This window comes from Mercenaria mercenaria, chromosome 5 (assembly GCF_021730395.1).
Source record: "Mercenaria mercenaria strain notata chromosome 5, MADL_Memer_1, whole genome shotgun sequence".
Taxonomy (NCBI): domain Eukaryota; kingdom Metazoa; phylum Mollusca; class Bivalvia; order Venerida; family Veneridae; genus Mercenaria; species Mercenaria mercenaria.
The window spans coordinates 67568569-67594293 of record NC_069365.1 but is presented as its reverse complement, the minus strand read 5'-3'; the positions used below and the strand labels follow the sequence as shown (position 1 = coordinate 67594293).

The following is a 25725-nucleotide window of genomic DNA, read 5'->3' as shown; positions in this document are numbered from 1 at the left end:
TATATTAAGTTAATTACATATTACAATATTACATGAGGAAGTGTGCATATTTTAACGAAAAGGGGCACATTTTGAGATGGTCCCCCGACGAAACCGTCGGCGGTCATAGTATTCAAATCACATATCTGTTTAGACAATGTTTATATATAATTGATAAAAGTTATTTCATTAAGGTACTTCCGCAAATTGAAATTAGAAATTCATGTGAAAAAACAGAACTCTCAAAATAGCTTTCGAAATGCAAGGACAAAAAAATATATGATAAAAGTTGAAATGATATATCTGTAGGTAAACTTGCGAGCATAAAAGCTACGCTGAACCCTACCTCCACAGTGATTTGAAAGAAAATGAATGAACATGTTTGGATAATAATTTTGGTATCGTATGCAACCTAAATTGCTATGTAATATTTATTTTCAAATCATAGAAATGCCAAAATAGTGCATAGGAGCGCTACTGTTTCAAGAAAAGGTCGTTAAACATTCTAATGCGAAAACACGTGCAAAGTTTTTCTAAAATATTTATTTCAAGGAATTAAACATATGATTGATTTCCTTACTGAAATATATATGTCTCCTTATTCATAGTTAGAGTACAGAATTTATTTCAGGTCGATTGTGAAGGAAGTTTTACAACTGATATTAATCACTCTCGACACCTCATTCCTGATGGAATCCATCGCCACGAGGGTATGAGAAAAGAGGCCATTTTCCCTTTTAATGCAGAGCGCCAAGCAAGTGAGGTACTGGTACCATTTTTTACGTCTTTGGTATGATGCCTCGATAGCCTAGTGGTAGAGCGTCCGCTTCGAATACGGGAGGTCTTGGGATCGATCCCCGGTCGCGTTATACCAAATTTTAGGTTGATGCAAGACTTCCAGTTGTGAAACATAAGTGATCGATCTAGGCCATTATAACTCTCCAGTGTAAAGGAAAACGTGTCTCATGCGTTGTACATCTCCAGCACATGATATCTGAATCGAGGCACGACATCTTATCTCGAGAGCATGACATTTTACCTCGAGCGCGAGACATTTTACTTCGATGAAAAAGGCATCTTATGTCTCATTTCGAGATATGAACATCTTTTATTATACCTATTTTTTGTCTACAATGATAAAATCCCATTACCCGAGAAAGAGATATTTTGACTCAAAAACATTTTTAACCTTTATAACACGTGACTAAGCGAAAGTGACCGTTAGATCATGTGACCGCGCTGGTATTTAGAATCTCATATAAGGGCAATTAACTGCTTCATGGCTATATACCAATAAAAGAAATTATTCTTTGTTACATATAAAATTCAGCTACTTCAGAACAATTTTGTTACAATTCTAGATTTTCACTCTGTCGTAGACCTATTTTCCACAAGATATCCATACATTTGCTTCGAGAAAACGAAAAGAAAAAGGGATGTTGAATACCTGTAGTATGCAGTGAAATGCAAGTCAACTGAAGTCAGGTACCCTCATTTCGCCGCATTTTAGAAAGCGGTTCTCAGAATAAACACTCTACTTTCCTTTTCAAGTAAACAACTCGAAATCATGCAAATACTAGCATGAAAAGTGTACTATTTTAGGTAAAATTCATTTCACAAGTGAATGCCAATTTGGCCCCTGATTTACGCGCAAATGCGCGAAAAACGGAAAAAAACGAGGATCTATTTATCAGGGACTTCTTTCGACTACATTATTGTCCGAATAACTGCTATATAACCTCATCTTTTAGCCATATGATTGCCTCCCTTGTACACATAATTATATTAGTAACGTCACTATTCAGTGTGTACACAGGCAATAACCGCGCTAAAGATAAAACTGTTAAATTAAATTAATTAAAAACATTTTAAAACATCTTGTACAAAAGTTTGTTCGGTATATTAAAACAAATACTATATGGAAGCTTATGTGACACTGGTATTGTCAACCTCGAAACAGAATGTCACCACGCGGCATTCGCCTCGGTTGACATTCTGCCCTCGGGTTGACAAATTCAATTTCACACACGCTGCTGTATGATATTTATATACGAGTGTCGACATCTATCTCGACAGTATGACATTATATTTTGAGCGCAAGACTTCTTATTTCAATCGCACAACATCCCATTATGAGAGCATGACATTTTATCTCCAGCACTCGACATGTTAATTCGAACGCACAAAATCACGTCTCGATCACTTCACACCTTATATCTAACTGAAAAATGTATGATATTATGCGTTATAGAAAGACTTGCCACCGAGGGATCACACTCTAATATGTTGATAGACAACCAATGGCAAACTGATTGACATGCAAGAAGTGTAAACTGCACCGATTTGAAAACGCCTGTGCCTTTGCACAAATGAGACTTAAATCTGTCATGAAGTATTCATGTGTACCAGTGAAGCTGTGGAAAACGAAAGATGTCCTGCCAAGTGATCATGGGTTCTAATTCTGTGTTGAAATTTTAGTAAATGTCATAAGGCGACTATCCAGCTGAAGATCACGTGTTGTCCTCATTGCACTATTTCAAATACCGAGCGGTGTACCTTGATATTTTGCATATCTTTAGTTTCTTGGCATTGCCTCCTAGTATCACATTATCATTCTACCTTTCCAAATTGATCCCTTAGTCATCTACCCTCACCCCACAAATCAATTTCTGTTTTCCTTAAAAATACTTCTTTACCATTTTTTATATTCCTGTATCATTATTAATAAAAACAATATTATCATTATTCATTCATTCCCTTCCCCACCTTTACCCCATTCCTACCACACGCCTCAAATACACGACATTACCATCCCGTATCATTTAAGTGCAAACTTTAACATCTCCCTGTCAAAAACACTGTCCCTATTTCAAAATAATTTCACTTTTTTCTTGCGTGACCCTCTATCAAAACAGCCAACTATAAAGGCAAGGTGAGCAAGGTCCTCGTCTTTCAATATGTACAAGAAAGTAGAATATAGATAATTATACATGTTAAGACTGCTGCCTTCAGAAAGTATACATGTATACGTAATAATAATGCGGGGTCACTGACGGCGATGAGAACGACATTATAAGCCAGTGGGTGACTTTCTACGGGTAGATTATCATTTTTATTTTTCACTGTTTTTGCCGAATTAATTCCGGTCCTCCGTCGCGATTGAAGTCAAATTGTATACCAAGCGTTATGAATACAGGAGACCATAATGACGATGACGTCGTTAAAATGACGTCATTTGGGTTATGTTTTCTGCTGACCTTTTTCACATGAAATAAAAAGAAAATTTGTTTGTGTCAGTGAAATATCAAGTAACATAGCATATGTTGCATAAAACTATCTGATACATATTTTTTTGTTCGTTATTATAAATTGATGTATTCACAATCATTTCCAGAAAGCTTACGTACCTCAATGTTCGCAATTAAATTGATCTGATACACACTTTTCCTATTTGTCATTAAAATCGCTGTATTCACAATCATGTATTGAATGCTTAAGTACCTCAATGCAGAACAAGAATATAAAATCATTAAAGCGCTAAACATTTTTGTTCGGATATTTTTTCTATTTTTGCGCGGCTTACAAGTCCTAAGACTACCGTCTTGAGCACCGAGTGAGGAAGTTTCTAGTACCATTTTTACGTCTTTGGTATGACGCGACCGGGCATCGAACCTATAACCGGTTCCGCTGGTGTGTGACTTTCTACGGGCTTTTGTAACATAGCATATGTTGCACAAACCTATGTGCAAGGGAAAATCTGATACACATTTTTCCTATTCGTCATTAAAATCGCTGTATGATGTCTTGAATGCTTAAGTACCTCAATGCAGATCAAGAATATAAAAAACAAACTTTAAAGCGCTAAACAATTTTGTTCGGATATTTTTTTTTCTATTTTTGCGCGGCTTAGATTATCCAAGCCTGCTAAAATTCTCGAGTCATATATAACATCAAAGATCAAGATACTACGATAATAACTAATATCGTATTTCATAAACGAAAGAAACTTACTTATTTGATGAATAGATATGTTCTGTAATTTAAGTAATATTTGTATTGTTCTAAATAGAAAAATATATGGCACACGATGACCGTTATGTAATATTACAAATGCATTTCACACATTTTCATTTATTAAAACAAGGATGTAAAAACTACTTCTTGCCGTTGAAAATCAATCAGCATTTATCCCAATAATGGTGAAACAATCTATGTAGCAAGATTCTTTGCTTGCTGATTTAAATGTGCCAACACAAGAAATCTAAAATCTTCTCTTTTCCTGCCGGTATTGTATTTCATAATAACTAAAATTATCAAACTTCCTTTAAAATATTTGAAAAAATAAATTAATTGCCATGGCAAAATCTTGCCATGGCAAACTTACCATGGTAAAATCTTGCCATGGCAGAATCTTGCCATGGCAAAGTTGCCATGGCAGAAACTTGCCATGGCAAAATTGCCATGGCAGAACCTTGCCATGGCAAAATTGCCATGGCAGAATCTTGCCATGGCAAAGTTGCCATGGCCAGTTTTTTGCCATGGCAAAATAAAAAAAACTGAGTTATCGATATGAAACAACATATTTCTACCAATACATTCGTTTGGAAATAGTTAAAATCAATTTTTAAGAAAAATGAAAAAAAAATTGCCATGGCAATTTTGCCATGGCAAAATCACGAATTTTCTTGCCATGGCAAAATTATTTTGCCATGGCAACACATTTTGCCATGGCAAAAGACCGATTTGCCATGGCAAAACCGCTTTTGCCATGGCAAATGTAATTTTCTCGTACTGATTTACAAAAAACTAGTAATGATATCATATCAAAACATACTAACTTTAAAATAGGTGGGTTTATGTAACAATTTAAGGCAATTTTCATTTTTGTAAAGCGCGTATAAATATGGGCTGAATTTGCCAAATACCGGCGTGGCAAAAAGAAACCGGCGGCTATTAATCATCATATTGGAAATGCTCTAGCTAAGAAATTGAGTGCTTACACACAAATTTCGTTCAAAATAAAAAAAAATATGAAGCTAAATTTTTTTTAATGCTGCTGCTATATACAAGGGAAGTAATTCCAATTAACTCTTATAAGGAATCGGAAGAGTTGTATCATCCAATATGATAAATATGGATTTTTTGGACTCGAGTCTAATATTAAAAATATAAATTTTATGGACTGTAGATTTCGGATGCTGCTATATGTCCTTAAGAAAATGTAAATGCATTTCAAATTACACAGTTTAATACTGGTTTGTATTGTATTGTCATGTGATAGAAAGAAAAGCTTCCAATTGGTTGAAAATATATAGGTGTGAAATAATATTTAATATTTCATCGCATACATTGTATTCCCAAGATTATCACCAGTGTTATTTGTAAAAAGTACAGTGTACGAACTGACATGGAAAAGTTGATCTTGTATATTATATATTTTAAATATTCTTTCTTTAAAATATGCCAAATCTCGAAATTACAACGATAAGTTTTCACTGAAATGATAACTCTATTTCGAGACCTGTTTTGAAGGTATATAAGAAAGTATTGAAATATACTTTACAATAAATTATAGCAGCTTTTGTGTGTACACATATGGTCTTTACTCCAAATGTTCAGATTTGAATCCGTTCTCAATACCCATCTAATAAGCACATACAATTTAGTATTTAATTAGTTAGTTGGTTAGGAATTGCAGTATATCTACACAGGACAAGGACATAATATAATATATTAAAATACTTTTAAAACAGGACTTATGGAATATGTTAACTAAACCTGTGCCTGGTTACTAATTTCTATATTTATTTTTTGAACCAACAAAAAAAAAAAAAAAAAAAAAAAAAAGAGAATAAAATAACTTTGCTAAAATATTTACCATATTAGTTAAACAGCGAGACTGAGAAATCACTTGCTTCTTTTGCAGGAGCATGTTGTGAGACATTGCTCATTAACCCTTATTTTCAAATAAAATGACCAAAAAGTAAAAGATTTTTGTTCAAGAGGTTTTATTTTCCTATAACATTTAACATTACTTACCTCCATGTCAAAAATAAATAATTACACAATATTTTGAACTATTTAACGTAGTATTAAACAGTTTTACCAAACCTTGCTTAAGCCAAGAGCGAAGCTGGCCATACCTCATTCTCACTGACAAAACACAATAACACAATGTGTTAATATCATTTTTATATAAAACAGATCCTTCTTTGTTTAGCAAATTTTGCTTATTTGTCTACGGAATGACGCCATACATGCCCGTTGTGAATAATACGTTTGTAAAATATGTGATACAACTTTGATAGATATAGTCCCTATGCTGTATTATTTGGCTGTTAGAAATCAGCGTTATTTGATAAAAACTATTGTTTTTATGTAACGATGCATTATTATTCTTACTGAATTAAAAACTCGTTGAATGACTTTTAACAGACGTGTTAATATTGCCTTTCCACTTGTGTCATAAATCGAACGGCATTAGTTAAAGAAAACAAATTATTATTTGACCTAGTAAGTCTATTTCCAGCAATGTATTACAATGAAACATTATGGCAATTAACTATAAACAGAGTATATCTTTTCTGTATTATTATCACGGCGATAATAATATAAACATACTAGATATTTCCGTAAAATATATAATATGTCTTTCAAATATTTTTGTGCTTTTTAGGTGGGAAAGTAGGAGTTTGGGAAAGGGATGGGGTTGGAAAATGTTTAGGGAGCAAGAAAATGTATTTTGATATCAACGTAAATTTTATGTGCTGGTGCCCAGAAAGTTACAAATACTAAGACCTTGGTGCATATTGCACTTGACAGTCTTTGACAGTGGTAGTAACTTTTATATAGTACCATCATTAAGTATTAGATTTTTAATAATTATGCTTTTGTTTGTAAATGATAATAATTATCGGTTGTGTAAAAGCTTCAAATAATTATATTTCAATAGTTATAAAAAGAATACTTTAATACCTACAAAATCAGTTCGGAGCATCGGAGAAAGTTTATATATAAATATCATATGGCAGCGTGTGTGACACTGATATTGTCAACCCGAGGGCAGAATGTCACCCGAGTGGTGACATTCTGTTTCGACGGTTGACAATATCAATGTCACAAACGCTGCCATATGATATTAATTTTATTATACCGAACAAAATTTAGTATATAAAAATGTTTAAAAATGTTTAATTCATTTAATTTAACAGTTTCATCTTTAGCGCGGTGATCGCCTGTGTACACATTGAATAGTGACGTCACTACTATATATGTACAAAGGAAGGAATAATTTGGCTAAAACATTGAAGCAGTTAATTGCCCTTATATGACATTCCAAATATCAGCGCGGTCACATGATCTGACAGTCACTTTCGCTTGTCACGTGTCAAAGAGGTTGAAAATGTTTTTGATAGTCAAAGTATGTCTTTTCCGGGTAATGGGATTTTATCATTGTAGACAAAAGAGAGGTATAATAAAGATGATTATATAATGATTTCATGACTTGTGATTAATGTAATGTAAGGATGTAATGAAATTCTATCACCCAAGTACTCAAAGTGTTCATGACAGCTTTTACAGCTCCGTCGATCTGTCACAAATTGACATACGGTCCTTATTTTATCTGTAGTGTAAATGCAGGTATTGCATCATCTTTTTGTAAATTTTTGAGTTATTGAGGTAAATGTCAGATTTCACGCATGAAATACCTCTCATATTTTTCTGTATTTCCTAACTTAAATGTCCATGTAAATTTCATTAAATTCTGTTCAGTAATAAGAAAGTTGATATTTTATAAACTTCAGTAATTCGTGTTTTTATCCCCAAAACCACTATAATGGGCCTCAAATTGTCAATTCAAATCCGCGCCAAAGTAGTTAGATACCCCGGCTATATCGTGAATCCCGTGGAAATACAAATAGTCAAGAGTTTACGCATAGGTCGTGAATCCCATGAAATTTAGTATTTGGCGGGACATTACCCTTTAAATAGACTGGACTAAATATGCCTTGCGCACACCACATTCCGACATTATAGACGAATCTATGTCTGAATTATTTTCTTGCTAGAAATTTATGCTGGATCGAGGTAAGAAATTTATTTGTTAGATTTTTGTATGATTTTTGCATTACGATTTTTATTTGGTAAATTTTTGTGCATTCTACAGAATTCTGTAACATTTACTTTTCGGCACAGGCACTTGGTTGCACTGATAGTATTTTTCTTATATTGGCCTGTACCTACTGTTTGTTGGTTTTAATACATGCACCAGTGCTCCCTGTATTCAAAAACATTATTTACTGTAAGTGAATCCCTTTTATTAAAAAGTTAAAATTTTAGGTTAGATATTATTACATATAAGGTATAACTGACGAGGCAACGGAAGTGTATGACCGGTGTATGACGGGTAATGAAAAGGTGTTGAACCACTAAATTATTTCCGGCTTTTGAGCGTTGATCATGACTGTTGTCTTTTTTTAAACTATGTAATAAAAATAAATTGGTTACACAAGGTCAAAAACAAGCTCACAACATTAAATTATAGAAAAAGAACTTATTCACAATGCACATGTCAGATATTTAATTTATAAAAATTGAAAATGTATTTCTGTATGAAAGGTAGGTATATACTTCATAAGTGGCTACAGGCAGGTAATCTCTCTCTCTCTCTCTCTCTCACTCCCCACCCTCTCTCTCTCTCTCTCTCTCTCTCTCTCTCTCTCATAATGTCAAGTCATCTCTCGACTGATAGAGACATAGGATACACGTCGACTTGCTAGTTATGTTGAAAAAGTGTTCTAAAAGACTGATGGGTCCGACATCAGCTAAAATGAAAAGGCCAAAGGAATGTTATCATGGTAAGTGTGATTAAAACAGAACAAGCATTAAAAGATAAAAAAGAACCCGCCAGCTTAGCTCAGTAGGTAGAGCGTCGGTCTACGGATCGAGGTGTCGCGAGTTCGATCCTCGGGCGGGGCGTGTGTTCTCCGTGACTATATCATAAACGACATTGTGTCTTAAATCATTAGTCCTCCACCTCTGATTCATGTGGGGAAGTTGGCAGTTACTTGCGGAGAACAGGTTTGTACTGGTACAGAATCCAGGAACACTGGTTAGGTTAACTGCCCGCCGCTACATAACTGAAATACTGTTGAAAAACGGCGTTGAACCCAAAACAAACAAACAAACAAAAGATAAAAAAACCCATAGCACTCTGGTATAGTACATGTACTTTATAGTTGCTACAACCACTTTGAAAGCTTCAAGGTCAGAGTGGTCAAGATTATTACACAGTACATCTGAAACTTTGTGTTCAGGTTATTCTACTAGGTCAAGGTTATTCCATAGTATTACTTGGGTGCAAGATGGTATATGCATATTCTAGCTGTGGACGGACAAGTATTTTTATGCTTATGTTTTGGCGTTTTCGTTTGTTGTTGCGATGATTATGAAATTAAGCGTTTATTAGCATTTAAAGATATTTAAGTGATATTTTACATCTGTCACACTATTTAGCACTGACAATTAACTATAAAATATAGCCATGGAGTAAATATTTGGTTTTGATGACAGCTTTGATTTTTGTGACATGTAGTGCCTAATTTAGAAGGATTAAGCTCCATGTCCCAATTATTTTCCCATTGTTCTAGCTTGTTCAGATTTTCCTGGAGGATTTTGTTTCCATCCACAGAATTGATATCATAATAAGGTATATGTATACTACATTATCGTCGGCAAAGTGTCGGATTTGAGACTTGATTGAAAATGGGAGATCGCTAATATAAAATAGAAAAAACTGAGGTCTAAGGATGGAACCTTGTGGAAACCCAAAAACTACAAATTGACTTTCTATCAAGTAGAAATGCATAATACCACTTGATGACTTGTGGACAGACACCATGATCTTAACAAAAGTCTTACTGAAGTCGAGTACAATTAATTCAGTTTGTTTACGACTGGAAATGCTGTTAATCAGCTCACCTATTCACTCAATTAGTTGAGTTTTACAATATCTCCTTCAGAAACGCCATGTTGGAGGTCATAAAGAATGTTACGTTTAGAAAGGTGGACAGAGACATCGGAGGCATAGATGTGTTCTAGTGTTTTACACAGTGAATGATATAACAGATAATTTGCCAAGTCATGCGGGTCCCCCTTCTTGAATAGAGGGCAAACAAAATCTTATCTCCATTTTGTGGGAACAGTGCCTGAGGAGAAAGACTATGGAAGATTACCAGTAGAACATCAACAATTTCATCATTAAGTTCCTGGAGGACAACTGGACAAAAATGGTCTGGTCCTGCAGCTTTGTCTGGTTTTAGGTTAGCTAGCAATTTGAGAATATCCATTTTATCGATGGAAATTTCAGATATTATGGAGGCAATGTTCAGAAGGCTATAGAATTTTAAGTTTTTGAAGTCAGTTTTGTCTAAGATAAAGTGGTAATTTGTTTAAATACGGATTGATAATTTTAAGTTTGAAAATGAAATAGATTATTATAGTGTTTGTGGTCTTAAACCAGTGAAATGTCAAAAAGGTTATTCCATAACCCTACATAGTGCTGGTAAGTAAATATTTACACAGACTATCATCATAACTGAGGAGTTACATTTTCATGCTCTTCACCAGTGTGGATTTTAAGTCCCGCTTTGGTGTAGAAATCTTTCGCTTGAAGAATTTATCCTGGTACATGGAAGGTTGGTGGGTCTACCCAGGTGTCTAATGAAGTTATACCTGCAGGCACACCTTATGTATTCCTCCAACAACATCAGATGTTTGAAAAATACCATGTCAAGAGACAAGAAAAAAAAGTACAGCAATAGACCAAATCAGTTATTACCATTCATAATTTTATCATGTCCAAAACATTGTGCAATGATACTTATTTCCACTTTGGTGATTATTACATTTCACTCGGACTTTATCGTAGACCCCTTTGTAAAATCTCAAACTTTAAACTAAAATATAGGTATTAAATCTATATAATATTTGAACAAAACTTCAAAGTTTTGTTGTTCGTAGCATCATCTGAAGCATGTGCAGTGAAAAATCTTAATTTGATATCTAAAATAGTGTGATATTTATTTCTAGTCACTATATTTTCATTGTAAATATACTTCGTTATACCCAAGTGGAAACTGGCAGGTACTCGAAAATGCAGCTCTCTGATTGGTCAGTTAGAACCCCTAACGTACGGTGATGTCATGTTAAAATTATAAATTTCTGGAGGTCCATCATGAATTCTGTGAAAAATTGTAATGTCAATTCTTGTACAATCTTTGTCGACGTGTCTTCTGTTATTGTTCTGGCTCTGTAGGCAAAAAGCGACATGTACTCCAGTTCGTTTTACAGTCTGTTCCATTGATCTGTTTTAGTAATACAGAGTTAATATGTAATATTAACGCATGAAATAAGTTAGGTAGTTCTAGTTACCACGCCACGATAAATTAGTGGCTTACTACCGTTTGCAAAACCAGTCGACCGTAGTTCCGTTGCCGATAATGGCCGATAATGGCGGAGTGCAATACCTTCACTTTATATCTATCCTGAGACCAAATTTTTAAGATTCTTTAAAAAGCGAATTTTCGACATACCATCAGTGCAACCAAGTGCCTGTGCTTTTCGGCATATGATTTTTGCTAGTTTCGGTATATCAGGATAATTTATTAAATTTTTCAGACTTTTGTAAATTATCTCGAAAGAGGAATCTAAAATGTTTCGTTTATGTAAGATGTAAGATTTATACTGAAATTTGTATCGTGATAATTGTAAAGCACTGTTTCAAAAACTTATGTCAAACATTTTGTTAATTATGGAGCGCCGTTACTGCATTGTATCGTTATGTATAAATCTATATGGCAAGTTTAGTACCATGTATGTAATATATTATTGTAATTTGTAATTGTGTGCCAGTCTATAGCACATCTAATTAATGTCCGTTGTAGTGTATGGCATTAGATATTATATCGATACCAACTATGATATAACGTTTGATTTATATTGAATTTTGTTAATTTGTAGTTGTAAATAATAGCTGCAGTTTATCATGTCCGTATCTATAATGTTTCATCATATACTTTTCATATCTTTTTCATACTTTAACTTTAGTCTTTTAAGTAAGTAATCTTTGTAATAATGGAAGTAATAAGTGACGTATTTTAATCATGTGACGTCTGAACTTAGTAGCACATATGTTTTGTATAAGTAGCACGTATTATTTATGGGAGCCTACGGAGGTATGGTGTACCCAAAGGAGCAGTAATATGCCCTGACTTATTTGTTTTGCTATGGTGCTTACCATATGTTATATATTTTAGCTTCTTCTGCCAGACGATTTTACCTGGTGATGCCATAACCCGGATGTACAATGCCCGAGGTTCACTTGTCTTCACTCGCCTGGATGTGATTTTTCCCAGCGCAGAGCTTTCGTCCCATGGTTGTGCCGTAAACCGCAAAGACGCTGATTTTTGTTATCCTCTGAAGTCAGCTCAGGGATGCAATCACCTACCACCATAGGGAGCCAACACAAAATCAACGTATTCACGGTTTAAAGGGACTGGATTTAGAGATACGTTTTGTTTGTGCTACTTAAAGTTCGCAATTAAATTAAAGAACTGTACCACGTCACATTAGAATGGAACTATACGAACTTTGTATCTGGTGATACTGAACTTTTCTTTTTTTTTCCTATAATTAGTTTTTTTTATATTATCTATTCATTGTAAATAATCATCTTATTTAAATATTGTAAAGGGTGTTGATTTGTTCTGATGGTTACTGTCGCCGGTACGGCCATTCCTGTCACACGATCATGGATACTATCCACTCTAAATCAAACGTTTCATCATATTTCCTGCATTCTCTTTGCAGACGATGTTGAGGGCTAATGAAACCACTCTGTAGAGAAAATCCATATTAATGATTGATTTTTCTAGTTTTGATAAATTGATTTTTGTCTGCAACATAGAACTCTGATAACATTGTATAAATTAGAGTTAATGGAAGCGATCAATAAGAAAAGCACTTTGTTTCTCGCGGAACAGCTTTATATTATATAAGCTTTGCCGTCGGCCAAAAGTAAAATATATTTTTTTAGACTGCATATGGTAAACCAGGGACTGGACAGGTAGACAATTATTTTAAGAAACGCTTCTTTCATCTTAAATATTTTCAACAATGCATACATATAGTAGCCTAGTATGATAGTTGGTAGTATAAATGAAAATCAATTGCTTTTTGTCTTTTATATTACGTTTATTGTAAACACTGTTATATAATATTGACATTACTAAAGCAATGAAATACATTTACAGAAACATGAAAACGATAATAACACAATACGTCATCAGAAATTACGTCAATAGAGTAGTCGTACCCTACCTGAGATGGTAATAATCAAGAAGTCCATCACATTTTATTCTAGCTCTGTTTAAGCTGGTGGTAGAGGGCGCGAGTAATGTTGTTGCACATTCCATAACCTTTCATGAACAGAAAAAGTGAACCTGTGTCTGATATTGCATTGCAGGATTGTGTTCTGTGGGTACAAAGCATATTCTTCTAAATTCGAGAATTTACCTTAAGAATCTCAAAGTATGTTTTCAATGTCTTAAGAACATTTCAAAACAATATAAAGAACAAATGGAAATTAACCTTATATTAACACATATGCAAGTATCAATACTTTTAATGACCTAATGTAGAATATGAACTAAAACTAAGCACGCAGAACTAAATAGACCGCTACTTTCACAAAAATAAATGTCACGTATAAAATTGCTTAAGAATATAAAATGATTCTTGGTAGCTTATTGTACCGTTCTTTACCACAGAAAATATGACGTACTTGGTAAAATGGTAATTGTGATAATGGAAATGATAATTATATTTTAAAATTAACTTAGATGTTTCGTTTCCCAGTTGTACATTTATATTACCTGGTAGAATTAGTATATGATAGATAGCATAAATATAAATAAATAGTTCAGTTTCACTTATTACACTGTTTCTGGCCTTTGCAAGGAAACGATCTTCTTAAATGCATGACGTGCGCATGAGCACTAAACTTCAAGCATCATGAATTTAATATAATTGCAGTATAAATGACAAAAATAACTATGTTGCTCTAATGCATTTTGTTTGGCACATAACCTATTTTCTTCTGTCAATTTCTTTCCTTCAACGAGCAAAATTGATAAAACAGAATGCAATTGTTAAGCGTTTTATGAAAAAAAAAAAACAATAATTTTAGTTCACAAAGATTTCTTTATATGAAATTTTCGTGATGACTAACTGACACAGCTCTCAGCAGAGATGCATTCACATATAGCTATTTATATACTTAAAAGATTATATTGATAAATGTTTTGTCCCGTAGGTATAACAATGCCTTTCAGCTTTCTAAAGTGCACGGAAAAACAAGTATTTGAAGCCTTTGAGAGGGAGGAAATGTATGAGATATTAGTTGATGTCTGATAGATATATTCATATTGTCTAGCCTCTTAATGTGTTATTTGGCTCCAGCTTTGCAAAACTGTACAATTAGGTATTTTCTGTAAAGTCGTCTAAACATCGGATCATCATCAGTTAAATGCACTTTTGGGTTTTTCTATGTTGAATTCAAAAAATTCAACAATGAGAGGAAGTGCACAAAGTTTGAAACATTTTCTAAACGGGGATAGTTCTCTACAGAATCATAGTATTGCAAATTACCGCTGATTACAATAAATGTATACATTCTGTGATACACGACTCAAGTTATGGCATTTAAATAAGGAAAGACCATAAACATAGCTATTCAGTATGGACAAAATTGAAAACAGTTGATACTAGTTTACTAATAAGCATAAAGTTAAGACGATATGAATTTTGTGTACATATAATAAACCATAGATCGTTGCATTTTAAATTGAATAATAGAACTCACACTTCTCATAGGCTGCATGCACGAGTCATATAATGGCGTTATGACTAAACACATAGGAAGAATTTACGTGTACAAAAAATACTATATATATATATATATATATATATATATATATATATATATATATATATATCATTAGTTTATATCAAGGGTATCCAAATATGGTTCGTTTTGTATTTTATAAGATATGAATAGAAAGGTTGTGAAGATGTATTGACATGCTAACACTAAAATTACTCAGTGTTCACAACAGCTTTCAGAACGTCATTAATCATACGGAGACTACCCTTGTTAAATAAAACATTCAATCCTATTTTGTGCAATTTGAAGAAATGGTGAATGCAGACTCTGCGGAAGCGAATGAAATTAGTTTGATAGGGACAATCTTCATAAGAATTTTTCTAATGTTAGGCCGTTCGGAATTGAATGTATCTCTTAAAAGCTTTTTGGGTGCATTTGGAGATTTTAATTTTGATAAATTGACTTAACCGTTAAGTAGCCCATTTTTGCATCTTTGATAATGGAGTCTGGTTCTGTAACTAACAATACTTTTGTAAATTGGAGTTAATGGAGGCAAGCAATAACAAAGACAAAAAATTAAGCCATTTAAATTTGATTTCTTCCGAAATACGTTTTCGCTTAAACCAATGATTTCATTTTTATCTTATATCATATAAGAATGCATTAAGATGACAAAGAAATCAAAATTATGGAACGATATTTTTTCTTCGGATACAATGATAATACAAAAATAGATAGTTTATTGATTCTACATTGCAGACCAGTTTTTTGTTTCAAAAGTACAGAGCTGCCTTTATCGGAAGAAATTGATAACTTAAAAGAACTTGAAACAGATTCAATATAAACAGCCTGATAGAACAATTATATAACATCTTAAAACAGACGTAATTCTGAATTTATTTATTTTGTTAAACTATGTTATAAGAAATATACTCACAGTAACTCGATCATTGGTCAGTCATAAATCATTATTTGACACATTCTGATTAAATCTCATATCTCTGACTGATATGGAGAAGATGTAATTATTGCCAATGTGCCTCGTTCTGCATTTGATGACCTCATTCAGGCCAAGACAAGTTCTATGAACATTGTCTATTTGTAAAATGATATTTTAACAAGATTTTAAAAATCTTGTTAAAATATCATTTTACACTATTAGTTATAATTGCGATCGTTATTACACGTTTTCGGCAGTACCAGAAAGAGAAAATATTTGCTTGTATCTTATCTACATTATATACGTGTAGCCTTTTTGTAATTTGACGGGAAGAGTATCATTTTCAATTCACAAATTTTGCTGTTGTTTAAATGTAAAGACAAATGTACGTAAACTATTTTACTTGAGAAATGTGTTAAACATATAAAATTTATAAACAATGAATATATATATTTGAAGAAGACATTTAATAATATATTTTTACAAAATATGTCGCCTCAGTTCCATAATGTTCTACCTAATATACACATATTATTACAAAAGCCTCGCGGAGGAGCAACCTAACATTAATATTAAATGACTTTTTCTGCGTTTATATATGTTCAAGCAGTTTTACGGGTAGAATATTATAGTTTTAAAACGCAGCGCATCTGGACGAAGCTTCTCTTACTTCTTTTTAATATTTTGATGTAATAATTTGAATGAATGCTATAACACATATATCCCTACGACTGTAATATATTGATAACCTTATTCGCCTGCACCATTTTTTAGAAGAACTGCAAACTGAAATCATTTTTATCTGTCTTAGTTTCGTTAAATAATTAATTTTAGCTCAGTGCAGCATTAAATTATCTCATAATTTCAAGACTCCTTTCATATTCTAACAAAAGGAATGAATAAAGATAAATCATTTTCTTGGTTTAAAAATAAATGATTTTTGATCTCATGATTTATTGCCGATCTGTCATGGAAAACGTAAATTTAAGACGCGTTTGGCAATGAGGAGAAACATTAATGGATTTGCTCTGTTGGTGGTTATTTTATCACTAGCGCAGCATAATTAACATATATTCTTTGTGCATACAATAATAAATTGTGTTGAGAAATAGAGACTCCTAAACTGTCTTTTCAATATGCGAAGAGAAAAATGTAAGATTCTTTTTTTCATCGCATGCTAGCTTTTTATGCCAAAACACCTAAATTTCTTCTTTCTTTAGCAGCTATTATAGATAATGTCAGTTCAGTCTCTATAGATGGAAATCAACGTAAAACTGTTATTGCAATGGTGTAATATCACAACTATGGCATGACGTTATTTCGCTCCAACCAAGTCAAACATGTGACAAAAGACAATAGAAATTTAACGAACGGAAATTATTTATCACCGCACTAAAAGCAAGCTTTGTTGCTAAAATATATAATGTACAATGGCCCTTCATGTACATAGAAATACGGCATTAGTCCAAAGCAGTTGATATTATTTTGTAACACAGGAAGACGTCAAATGTTATGTTATAACAAGACAAAGTTCTTATAAAACGTTGAATACTTTTGACAATGATTAAACTATCATAATGCTAAATGCCACTGGAAATGAGGTCACTACATCTATTGTAGTAATCACATAGGAAAATTGTGTTTTGTTTGTTTGTATTTTAAGACGACCAAACCACCAAAAACTGTAATTTCCGTTTCGATAATATCCTCTTAGAAATGTATGCGGAAACTGAAAACTATGAATAAATGAATTATGTTTGGCAAAGAGCCTCCTGTTAATAATAATGTGGTCATAGAATGATACGCGCTTTTTTTTGTCTGTTTAAATATGATACTATCACCATGCATTCTTCCGTCAAGTAACATAATATCAAGTGCATACAAATATTTAGAATTGCTTTGGACGAAAGCTCTATTGGGCAGATATTGTCCTATCTAAACAACCATCGTAAATAAACATTATTGATGTTTACTCAAAGTTTTTAAAATCAATTAAAACACGTGTATATCATATGTTTTTGAACACCAGAATGTAAACAATCTAAACGAGTTGACTAAGTCCCTAAAACAGAACAATAAACAATAAATCAATATCATATTATATTTTATTTCCTATGTCAGTGCAGTAACGGAAACACTTTATAAAACATCAAATAAAAAAAAAAATACATCTGAGTATGATATTGAATTTGAATCAATGTTTCCCTTTTAAAATCACGGATATTGCACAGTAGTAACAGCGTGTGTGTTTTAACAGACTTTTTTTCATGTGGGATAATCATGTTACGATTATAGACCTTATCACATACGGAATTTAGATATTTTTGTTGCAAAACCAACAATTGTTCAGGTTCGATAGCAAAATAAACTTATTTATACATCAAGCTGATATTGAACTTATGACATTAACTCAAAATTGCGTCAATGTGAAACATGCAATAATAGGCCAGAAATCCATGCGTCATACCCCGGCGAAATGTTTAGTTATTCTTCATGAAGTCTTCATGAAGTATGCATGAAGTCTTCAAGAAGGAACTTCATGAAATCTTCATGAAGAAGAAGTGAACAGAAAATGGGACATATTCATAAAAAATTCATAAAATGCAGATTCATGAATTTTTATGAAGTTGAGACTTCATAATATATATCAAGAAACTGTCCCTTCATGAATACTTCATGCAGAAAAATTCTTAAGCAACTTTAATGAAGAAATCATGATTTTTTTTGTTCACAAATCTAACGTCCAATTTTCTGTTCACTTCTTCTTCATGAACAATTCATGAAGAAATATTCATTTCGAACTTCATAAAACATTGAATGCTTGTCTTCATGAACTCTTCATGAAGGTATTCCATTGGTATTTAAATGGTATACCAGTGGTAGATTTCACTGGCATTCCACTAAAAGTTTACCGCTGGTATAACAGTGAAATGCCACTGGCATACCGGCAGTACTTCACTGAAATACCCCCTGATATTTCAGTGGAATACCAGTGGCATACCTGATCTTTCAGTGGAATACCAGTGGCATACCAGCAGTATTCCACTGAAATGTTGACGGACGCACGACACACAACTGGACAACTGACATTAAGCGGTCACAAAAGCTCACCATGAGTCTTTGGTTCAGGTAAGCTAACAAAAGTGTACAAACTTTGCACTGTGCTTTGTGACTGCATAATTATTCAAATTACAGAAGAACAAAAGTATATATTTCACTTTTACTTCACCCACCTAAGGATAACTGTAACAAAACTAAGTACTTAATCGAAGTTTTATTAAAACATTAAAATTTGTCAAGACGTATGTATCCATGTCAGCACAGCCTCTTTATTCCAGCTTGACTATTTGCTTCCTAACCTTGTCATTCAGGGCCTTTGTGACTCTCTCCCATCCCTCCTCCTTTCCATGTGTATTGAGATGTGACCTGCAATGTGAAAGAAAAAAGAATGTCTTGAAGGAAAATTGTATTTTGATCTCATACCCTGCTTAAGGGGCCATTGTGGCCGAGCGGTTAAGGTCGCTGACTTAACCCTTAGCGTGTTGGCGGCAAGTGACTTTGCCTTTGCGAACAGTGCAGATCAAGATCAGCCTGCACATCCATGCAGTCTGGTCATGGTCTGCACTGTTCGCTATTCAGTCAGTAAATTTTCAACGAATACCCCTTAAAAGGCTTTTAACAGTTAATGGTTCTGTCCAAATTGAAACATGGACAAGTTCATTATAGAAATTTAGCAGGGTAAGGGTTAAAATCACTTGCCCCTCACCAGTGTAGGTTATAGCCTCTCTGTGGGCATTGAACTCTTCATATGATGAAGTCATCCTATGGCTTACAGAAGGTCGGTGGTTCTACCTAGGTGCCCGCTTGTGATAAAATAATGCATGGAAGGCACCTGGTGTCTTCTTTCACCGTCAAAGTTGGAAAGTTGCCATATGACCTATAACGTTAAGGCCACACCAAAATGTAGTTATTCATCGGAACCTTTTCTGGAAAAAATGAGGCACGAGCTAAAAATAATTTAAGTATTTGTTTTTGTTTTGAGTGAAGAGGAAGAAATATATTTCACTGTTTAAAAAAGAATGTAAAACCTTTTTACATCAGAAATAATTCACCAGGAATTGAGAGATTCAGAAGTTTTCTTCTGAAAACACTGGTACATTTTGGGTTTTGTTACATTTTGACCGGCAGACAGGCACAACAAAAAGAATTAAATCATGGAAAAAGGTAGTAACATTGGCATACAGTATCAGTAATCAAATCATGTATGGTTTCAAATTACTGTTAGAAAATATGTAACATACAACAATGCACAATCATGAAATAGATAATTTACTTGAATATTTAGTAAAATTACTGCTATGAAAATGTAGCATTTTAGCTGGACTTTTCAGATTTTCGAAGTTTCTGATAAAGTGAAATATCTAATATATGTTACTACTAAAGCCTTTGATGTGAAACTTAAAATAGTTATTTACTATTATATCAAATCTACACCAGGAGAAAAAATCACCACAAATCGTATTTGAATTTTGACAGAGTTACACCACTTTTTGTGCCCCCCCCCCCCCCCCCCCCCCCCCCACAAGCAATTCAAAACATGTGCTTGCATCATTTGTTATTGAGCTTCGAAAATATATTTTTCAAATCACATTTTTGCACAGAGAGAAGGAAAATCCTTTTGCTATTTAAATCGCCACATTTGGTTAGAAAATGCTAAGTAAATAATTATACAAACTGTTATACTGTCGTCTGTAGGAGCAACAGTGGCGTCGTCACTTTGGTCAGCTGTGGATCATTTTGGTCTATCTCAGATCATTTTAGAATAAAACTAAAATGCACATGGCCACCTGTGAAATAAATTAATAATTGCTTTCTCACATCCAACCAAATCATTTTACATGCTGGAAAGATAAAAATATGCTGGAATTTTACTGGAAAGATAAAAATATTTTCTCGATTATGTTGTGTCCCTGTGACTGTCATATGGTTTGACAAAAATATGAATTTGCTTCACAATCACATTCCAGCGGTCTGCAAAACTTATATTTTGGCATTTTGTTTCCCTTATTAAAGCAAATATTCATGCCGAGAAATAAAATGTTTATCTTCGTCATGAAAGTGTAAAAAATGCTGTAATCCGTAGCCCCCAGTGTAGGAACTGGACCTATTAAGTTATTTAAATATTCAAAACCACTTGCAGCAAGTTGCTATAGATGTTTTCAGACGGACAGACGTACAAAGCCACACGATACATGTACCAATATAAACCAATCTAATCACAAACGTTAAAGCACGGCATTGGGTACGAAGTGGTCTGTGTACGCGTGGTAGCCCAGAACTTACTTGCAATTATCAACGAAGGAAGCCATTTTCCCTGGAATTTGGTATGTATGCAATCGCCAGGCATGTCATTCTTTAATCAACGCAGATGTGCTTACAATCGACCACTGCTTCTCACCAATCCAATAAACTAAACATTTTTCGGGTAAATTCTGTTTAGTAGCCATTTTTTTAACAAATTCCGCCAAGAAACATGCGCGGTCGATTTCGGTAGTTTCCGGTATTTTCCCGGAAATCTCCGATTCCATTTATTGCTGGTTTGTATCACTTAATTATTTTGTTTTTCTTTAATTAATGCTATTTTGGCAAAAACAAGATTAACGTGCATCTAAAATAATAACATGATGGGAAAATTATGATATTACAAAGTTCTATAAATAAAAAATGTGCGGTGGCGCTAATTAGCACGTGATGCAAACAAACCGTTCAACAACAACAACAACATGAGGAAACATGCGTGAAAAGGCAAACAAACAATATTTGTAAACACGAGAACAACTGCTGGCGGTACACATTATAAGAAGGTTAGTAAATCTTATGGATTTCTATTTCCAGAATAAAATCATATCAAACATAGTGATAATCAAGTTTTCAGAATAGAGCACGATGTATCCGGATTTTTGTTAGTCCGGAAATGTGCTTACTTTCACTCAAGGTTTCTAACGAAATTGCAGAATATGTAATGTAATCTCTATCTGTGGTCACCAAGTGCTTCACATCACACCCCACTACTTTTTTGCCGACTGTTACACGAATGATATTGTTTTAAATTATCAAATACCCAATTTATATCGTATACATGTATCCGAATTTGTGTCATTCGATATACTCTGCAGATCGAGTACGAATTTTCACCAAAAGCAGTTGCAATTTTGCAAGTATTCTTTATTGAAATAGCCTAGCTGCGACTTTTTGATATTAAAAGTTTGGACATGTTCTACCCTGGTCATTTTTATTTGGTTGCAACTGAACATTTGATTGTTGTTGTTGTTGATCTACTTTTTTTATAATACGGGAGGTCATAGGGTATCAAGTCAAAACGTCCCCTAGTGGCGTTTTACATAATAATAAAAATAAAAGTAGTTAATATAACAATATTAATAATAACAGCCTAATTGTAACAAACAGTCATGACCGCACCCCTCCCCTTATGTATTTACAGGGGGTGTTTTGACCTGGTAATTTTTGGAAGGGGGTGTTTTTACCAGAAAAGGGGGACGTTTTGACCAAAATGGGGGGTGTAATGACTAGGGGATGTTTTGACTAATATCCGGTCATGGCGATGACTGATGCCAGTGAACACGATGTACTGTTGTCATGTACTCCGAAAAGATTAGTAAAAAATTCTACTACAAGTATTTGAACCACATGTATTTCAGCTGGGAATAAAAATGCGGTTTGCCAAAAATGGTCCAGCATGAACCGGAAAGTACATTTTGACAGTTGGCAGTAAAATAAGCTAATTGTTTATAACACTGCCCATGAAGACATTCTGTGAATATTATAATTAATATTAATAATTTTGCGTCCGGCAGGGCATGATCAAAACGTAGTTAGCAGCTAGTTAGGTTTACAGATGATAAGATGTATGAAAATTTATATATTGAAATTTTATGGTCCGGCATGAACACGTTTAAGCAGGGCACAGTGCCTGTCTAAAAGGGGGTAGGGGAAAACCCTGCATATTGTTGCATTTAACATTTGAACAATTGTAATGTCTTTAAACTACACTGACATAACATTTCAGTGAAAAACAGTAGGGCGAATTTAAATATAAAAAAATATTCACAAAAATGTCATAATAAAATATTATGCTCAAAGATCGATCAATAGTCATGATAGTTGCAAAGTTTACAGCATGTTAACAATGCCAGTTATGTGGTCAATCATGCGCGGCCTTTGGTATTGGTTTCTTATGTGTTTGTCATGGAAGAAGCAGGATGGATATAAAATTAATTTGTTTTTCAGATCACTTTATTGGACGAGAAGTTGTTACGCCTACAAATTTCAGGCGTTGCATCTTGAAGACAGCGATCACTTCATGATCATTCTCACAGGAAAGGTAGCTTATTTTTGTTTAATACAGTCACGTCCATAATTTCATGCACACTTGATCCCTTTCTTCTGTAATTACATGGATTTAACCCTTATCATGCTGCACATGATTGGTTCTGCCTTTGCGACCAGTGTAGATCTTGATCAGCCAGTACATCCGTTTTCACTGTTCATCATTCAGTCAGTATCTTTATGGTGAGCACATTAAACAGTTAATGGTACTGTCCAAATTGGAAGATCATGCACAGGTTCATTATAGAAATTTAACAGGGTAAGAGTTAAAGGATTTTAATCCTGAATTATAAGGTTATTGTCACCCAAATTAACCTTTTTATGCCCCCCGAAGGGAGGCATATAGTTTTTGAACCGTCTGTCGGTCTGTCCGCAATTTTCGTGTCCGGTCCATATCTTTTTCAACCATGGATGGATTTTCAAATAACTTGGCATGAATGTGTACCACAGTAAGACGACGTGTCGCGCGCAAGACTCAGGTCCATAGCTCAAAGGTCAAGGTCACATTTTGACGTTAAAGGTCATATTTCATGATAGTGCATTGATGGGCGTGTCTCGTCCATATCTTTGTCATTCATGCATGGATTTTAAAATAATTACGCATGAATGTGTGGCACAGTAAGACGACATGTCGCGCGCAAGACCCAGGTCCGTAGGTCAAAGGTCCTAAACTCTAACATCGGCCATAACTATTCATTCAAAGTGCCATCGGGGGCATGTGTCATCCTATGGAGACAGCTCTTGTTGTTTTTATTATACATTTAAGTACATGTACTAAACCAGAATTAATTTTATCCAATAGTTATTGATCAGACACTACTTTTTGCTTTAATGGAAACATGGTGGTATTAATGCCCCTTTACCATTCTTACATATACTGAAGAAATTTATTAGTGTCCACTTCTTTAAAATAGCTATTTAAGACAATATAGCAACTGTTGAAGGTCTAACGGTTGAAGCTTTGGGTCATTTGATTTCAAAATACTTTAATTTTGTTCAGTTATAAAATGTTCAGGTATTTTCTGTTCTAATTTCAGTGAAAAGAAAATGGCCAACAGGGAGTGTATATTGGGAAAATTGAAACCTTTCAAAGCAACTGATGAGTACTACAATCTTCTGCCAGAGGACGAAGCAGCAACCCCCAAGTCATTCACAAGATTAAAAAAGGGCTATGAATTGTTTTTATGCCCCCGAAGGGAGGCATGTAGTTTTTGAACCGTCTGTCGGTCCGTCGGTCTGTCTGTCCGCAATTTTCGTGTCCGGTCCATATCTTTGTCATCGATGGATGGATTTTCAAATAACTTGGCATGAATGTGTACCACAGTAAGACGACGTGTCGCGCGCAAGACCCAGGTCCGTAGCTCAAAGGTCAAGGTCACACTTAGACATTAAAGGATAGTGCATTGATGGGCGTGTCCGGTCCATATCTTTGTCATCGATGGATGGATTTTCAAATAACTTGGCATGAATGTGTACCACAGTAAGACGACGTGTCGTGCGCAAGACCCAGGTCCGTAGCTCAAAGGTCAAGGTCACACTTAGACATTAAAGGATAGTGCATTGATGGGCGTGTCCGGTCCATATCTTTGTCATCGATGGATGGATTTTCAAATAACTTGGCATGAATGTGTACCACAGTAAGACGACGTGTCGCGCGCAAGACCCAGGTCCGTAGCTCAAAGGTCAAGGTCACACTTAGACGTTAAAGGTCATTTTTCATGATAGTGCATTGATAGGCGTGTCCGGTCCATATCTTTGTCATTCATGCATGGATTTTAAAATATCTACGCATGAATGTGTGACACAGTAAGACGACGTGTCGCGCGCAAGACCCAGTTCCGTAGGTCAAAGGTCCTAAACTCTAACATCGGCCATAACTATATATTCGTTCAAAGTGCCATCGGGGGCATGTGTCATCCTATGGAGACAGCTCTTGTTTTTTTCTTTTTTTGGCAAGCACAATTCCATTATTTAATAGAAGTGTAAATGGAATTATGAGTGGCACTTACGTCTCTGTGACAAATCCTCAAAAAATTCACACACATTTTCTGTGTCAAACAGACATGTATTATATAAAAAATACAGTCAAGCAAATTGTTTAACTTTATTCGCTATATAATAATCTGTGCCAATTTACTTGTGATTTACTATTTCCATGCCAATAAATTATGCACTATATATACAGTTATTAAAATTGAAGTTTTATGAGGAAATTATCACTTTGCTTCTGATGTGTACCCTAGAATTTCATTTTTGTTACATAAAGTGTAGTACCTTAATTAGTTAGGACCATACATATATCATAAAGTTATTTGTTTAATGGAATGACTGGCATAATGGTATACAGCTGGTAAAAGTAAGTCCGCTGGAATTCCCTTGCAGTTCAGTGAAAAAATTCTGTACAAAATATATATATTGCCATTGGCTTTGTCCACTGGAAATTTACCTAACTCTC

General features: G+C 34.1%; 1 long non-coding RNA gene across 1 annotated transcript; it reads left to right on the top strand.

The window, feature by feature from the left end:
• Nucleotides 1–21383: 21383 nt before the first annotated feature.
• LOC123557571 (uncharacterized) lies at nt 21384–25224 on the top strand. The gene is made up of 3 exons (XR_008371037.1): nt 21384–21727; nt 23172–23265; nt 24308–25224. It is a non-coding gene; the product is annotated as an uncharacterized LOC123557571 (long non-coding RNA).
• Nucleotides 25225–25725: the final 501 nt, after the last annotated feature.